At 36.3% G+C, this 5,712-nt stretch overlaps 1 pseudogene; it reads left to right on the top strand.

Annotated features, from left to right (window-relative positions):
- Window positions 1-2,520: 2,520 nt before the first annotated feature.
- LOC145560890 (small nucleolar RNA R71) lies at window positions 2,521-2,621 on the top strand (annotated as a pseudogene).
- The last annotated feature ends 3,091 nt before the right edge of the window (window positions 2,622-5,712 follow it).

Here is a 5,712-nt window from a genome sequence, read left to right on the forward strand (position 1 = left end):
ATTTAATAAGAAATGTAGGAAATAGGCAAAGTAAAGTCATATAGGCCATATTCGGGCCATTTTGAGTAAAAAGCGTCATAAACCTTAATAAAATGCTCTCCGATACAATTTTAGGGCTTACACACATACAACTACCCAACATTGACATGTTATGAGAAAGAAATAGTTCATTTGATAAGTAATGTAGAAAATGGGCTACATAGAAGTCATATAGGTAATATTTGATAAAATACATATTGTTTTGCCTAATTAATTAATTTTAACATAATGTTTTTGTATTTCAAGTTTTGCAAGGTCCAAAAGGATGGTCCGTTGACAATCAAGGAGCTTAATGAAGTTCGTGACATGTTGACGTCTTTTATCACCTTCAACATGTAAATGGCATTGTAATTGTAAATTATTTATGTTAACTTTTGAACTATATAAATTATTATTCATTATATATGTACTTACTATTATTTGTATATATAAGCAACTTTTTTTTTTGTATTGCGTTTGAGAATATTTATATCTATATATATAATTGAATTCTTGTTTTTAATATTATTTTTGTATCATATTGTAATAATTAATAATAATATTATTATTATTAGTTATTATAATAATAATATTATTAATTATTATATTTAATATAATTGCTGGAATTACAGGTTATTATAATTGCTGGAAACAGGTTTTTTTTTAAAAAATATTATTGCACGAAAATTGGAAAAAAAAAAAAACAAAAAAAAAATGGTGAATAGGCACCGGTTAGGCAGCAACCGGTGCCTAAAATAGCTACCACCAAAAAAAAAAATTGGTGGGAGAGCAGTTTAAGGCACCGGTTAACCGGTGCCTAAGTGGGCATAGAGCACCGGTTAACCGGTGCCTATTTTACCCTATGGCACCGGTTTTGAACCGGTGCTAAATATATGCTTTTTGGCACCCCTGACATAGGCAGCGGATCAAACCGGTGCCTTAGACCGGGTTAGAACCGCTGCCAAAGGCCTTTTTTCACCTCGTGTAGGCCAAGTCTTTTGCACATAGAGAGGGGCATCAAGCTTATGCTAGCACCAAGATCACACAAAGCACGATCAATTACCATTTCACCAATAGCACATGGAGTAGAAAAACTACCGAGATCTTTAAGTTTAGTGGGCAAATTATTTTGAATAATTGCACTACAATTTTTCGGCATATTAATCGTTTCCACAAAGTCAACTTCTCTTTTATTACTCAAAATGTCTTTAAGAAATTTAGCATAAGTTGGCATTTGTTTTATAGCATCGGTGAATGGTATGTTAACATAAAGCTTTCTCAAGACTTCTAAAAATTTAGCAAATTGTTCATCAAGTCTAGACCCAGAAAGGGAAGCTTTGCCACATGAAGCGGGATTTCACTCTTTTTTTTTTCTTTTTCAACTTCTTTCTCTTTGTTTTTCTCTTCTTCTTTCTCTTTTGCTTTTTCCACTTTCAACTCTCCATGGGAATCACTCATTTGTATAACATTTTCTTTTGACTTCTCACCTTCTAAGTCATGTTGCATTCCCTTCCCTTGAACTTCCCCAAAGCTTTTCCCACTTCTAGCTACAATGGCATTGGCTTGCTCTCTAGGATCTAGACCTTGATTAGGCAATGAGGTACTACACTTGCCTTTGAGGGCACTAGCTATTTGGGCCATTCGATTTTCCAAGATTTTATTGTGGGTTTGCATTTGGTTTAAGCTTTCCTCTTAGTCATTTGTCTTTTTAGTTTGGGTGTTGATGAATGTCTCAATCATGCTTTCTAAATTAGACTTAGGAGGAGGTAGGGCTTGAATTTGAAGTGGTGGTTTAGGAATAGGAGCTAGATTTTGTCTTACACCTCCATTGAAACCGAGTGGGTTGTGAGTGGAAAGAGTATTGGCCTTTTTGTTGGTACCTATTATCATTTCTATAATTCCGTTGATTATTAGACACATAGTTACCACCACCACTAGCTTGACCTTGACCACTACTTGCACTTGGGTTTGGCCACTTCTCCAACCAAAATTGGGGTGATGTTTCCATCCCTCAATATAGGTGTTGGAGTAGGGGTCGAACCTAGGATTAGCATGCACATTATTAACTTGTTCCATAGAATGGGAAGGGGAACATTGCTCATTCAACAAAGGACACTCCAAAGACATATGGTCTTCACCACCACATACTTCACAAGACACCAATTGCATAGACACATTATCATTTGAAGAATTAGATGCATGTGAGTTTTGGAGAGGGGAAATGGGAGGGGGAGAAGATTGCATTTGATAAAATTTAGAGGACAAGGCATCTAATTTTGAGCTAAGCATATTGATAGCACTAACCTCATACCTTCCTCCCTTTTTAGCAGATTTCCTCTCATCATGACTCCAATTGGTGTAGTTTTGCACCACCTTCTCGATTATTTTAAGTGCTTCCAATGGTGGCTTGTTCATGAGTGGACCACCCGATGCTTTATCCAATAGTATGCGATCCGCCTCAAGAGACCCCTATAGAACCCATGTAATAAGATCCAATCTTCCATACCATGATGTGGGCATTGTTTTTGGTAGCTCTTGTATCTCTCCCAAGCATCATAGAGAGACTCATCGGGTTCTTGTTGGAAATTTGAAATTTTGGGTCTCAACTCCGCCGTTCTTCCAAGAGGTATGAACCTCCCAAGAAACGCCAAATTTACCTCATTCCAAGTTGTCAATGAGTATTGAGTCAACCTATAAAGCCAATCACTTGCACTCCCCGTGAGAGAAAATTTGAACATACTTAGAAGGATGTATTCCGGAGTCACCCCATTTGCCTTCATGGTGCTACAATACCGTGTGAATTGCTTAAGATGTGCAATAGGATCCTCATGCTTGGCCCCGGAGAATTGATGACCCTCGATCAAGGTGATAAGGGCGGGCCTTATCTTAAAATTTTTTACCTCGGTAGTGGGAGTAACAATCCCACTCGCTTCTTGATATGGTGTAGGGACACCAAACTCTCTCAATGTTTTTTTCGGTTGAGCCATGTCGAAATGGAGGATAGGTGGAGAATTTGGAGAATTTATCGGTTATTATAATGGAATGGTGCCTCCACTAGATTCACTAGAATTAGAATGATTGGACTCAACCTCAACTTGCGGCTCACTTGAAGTAGCACCGTTAGCTATCGCCCTCTTTTCTCTTCAATTTTTCCTCACAACCTTTTCAAGCTCGAGGTTCAACGACACAAGAGGAAGTGTCCTATTGCTGCGTTTGGGCATAAATAAAGAAGACTAGATGGGAGATTAGTAGGTTAGTAAAAGAAAACAAAGAATAATAAAGCTATACAAATGAACTAGTCTCACATATCTCATAAGTAACTCAATGCTTAACGCCACTTCCCGGCAATGGCGCCATTTTGGAAGAGGATTAATCAGTCGTTTTATAATCACCCTAAAACCAAACAATGTTTCTACCTAAGCCAACCTAAGACAAGTCTAGGGTAAGTAAAGGATCGTATCCACAGGGAATGGGTAAAGAACACCAAGAGTATGAGACGGTTGTAAGCTAATTCGGTCAGAAGTTGGGTTTTGATTGGTTAACTACTATATACAAGAACGCTAGGGGAAACAGGATTCAACACCAACCAAAACCAAGGAATCAATAACAAGAATAAATCATGAGCACACATGGAAGATAGAATATGAACTTAGCATTGTCTTCTTTAAAAGTCACAACATAAGTATTCCCTAGATTAAGCACTAGTATGACAAGGATTAAGTATCAAGGATATGAAGTGGGTTTCTAGCTCGAGTTTGTCTCTGGATCATTCCGAACTAGTATGAGGCACAAATAATTGGGATTTCTCACCTAATTACCACACTAAAGCATCCTACTCAATGAAAGCAAACATCCACAATCATGAAAGTAGAATAATCCAATTGCACAAGAAAGGACTCACCCCAAAACTCCATCTTTTGATGTGAGAAGAGGGATGAACACATGAGCATGAAGTGGCCATCGAAATACACATGAAATAATCAATTCAAGCACAAATAACCATCAATCCAAGGTAGAACATGAACAATTTCAAGTTAATCAACCATAGTTTGGTTGGGTTTTCACCCAACCCCTAACTAAGAGACTACTCACTAAACATGGTGAAAATTACTCTAACAATTAAATCTAGGGTTTTCATGAATTCAAATAAGCTAGGAAAGAGATAGAACAAGAATGGATTAAACATGCAAGAACAAATAAACAAGATTGAGGGAGAAATTATCAACTCAAAACAATTAAAACTGAAAATTAAGAGGAAGAGATAGAGGACAGAGATTACTTAAATAAACTTCAAGGTTGAGAATTGTTGAAATTTATGGAACAAACTTCCAATAATTCTTACAAATGATTGAGTTTTTTAGAAGCTAAACTAAGGGAGAGGAAAACTATGAACTTATTAGGAGAGTAAGTCTAAAAGAGTTAAGGAGGAAGAAGGTCCTCAAAATTGAAATCAAGTGTCCTATTATTATGCCCCAAAATTACATTGTAAAATCCGTAAAAAATCGAGCTTAAGAACAGGAGGAGCGCCCGCTCTAGTAAGTAGGAGCGCTCGCTCTTGGCTTCTCTGCGCGCCCGCTCCTAGTGGTGCAGGAAATGGAAGAACGTTGAGATCAGGGAGGAGCACCCGCTCCTTCTAGGATGCACGCCCGCTTCTTTTTGGAGCAGGGGAGGCAGAATATGGTGCTGGGATTAGGAGCGACCACTCCTTTCTAGGTGCACGCCTGCTCCTTCTTGGTGCAAGCTTCCTCAAGAGAGTCTTCAAGCTTATGCTACTTAGCCACATTCTCATTGCACCTATAGACACGAGCACACATAAAAAGGAACAGGGAAGCCAAAAGATGCAAATTAGCAAAAAAGAGTTAGAAAAAGGGATCAAGGTAGGGGAAAGAGTACAAAATCGTTTTTAAAATGCCATGATAAGTGGACAAATAAAACACTTATCACTGCCTATAGCAGCGTACACCTCACGGTGTACAACCACCGTGGCTAGCTTCGGCTGGCCGCACCACGGTGGCTGGCGCATATTTAAAAAAAAAAAAAAAAAAAAAAACTCTATTTTTGAAAATATTTCAAGATAATTACAAAATTATTTTGGGATAAAATCAGTTTTATTTTGGACAAATATTGTTCATTATGGGATAAAATCAAATCTTTCAAAAGTTGTTAAGTTTGATATTATCCATATTTAAAGTGTTAATTTTGATAATTATTCATAATTAAAGTGGTTAATTTTGGATAAGATTTGTTAGGATATTCTGAGCATATTCCAAAAGGATAATAATTGATTTAAATAATGTGATTATCCCATAATTAATTTTGAATATAATTGATTTAAAATTTTGTGATTGGCTAGTAATTAGGGTAGAATTTCCTAAATTTGTTAGGATAATCTTTGAGGATAAGTATGATTTATCTTTTTTTAGATTAAAATAAGATTTGATTCTATCTCATGACTAATTTAAAATATACGATATTTTATTGATGGTCATGAATAATATACGATATTATCTAATTGCATTAATTAAAAATATGAGATATTTTGGTTCCATGTTTCCTTAATTGTGAACATTCGATGTTGTAGTTTAGGAAATCATGATGAGTGATTTATTATGTGGCAATTTAATAATATATGATGTTGTTTATTGCTACATAATGACTAGTATGGCCCAATAGATTGCTAAATACGATATGTGC

Source organism: Chenopodium album, chromosome 9, assembly GCF_948465745.1.
Source record: "Chenopodium album chromosome 9, dcCheAlbu1.1, whole genome shotgun sequence".
Classification (NCBI taxonomy): Eukaryota; Viridiplantae; Streptophyta; class Magnoliopsida; order Caryophyllales; family Amaranthaceae; genus Chenopodium; species Chenopodium album.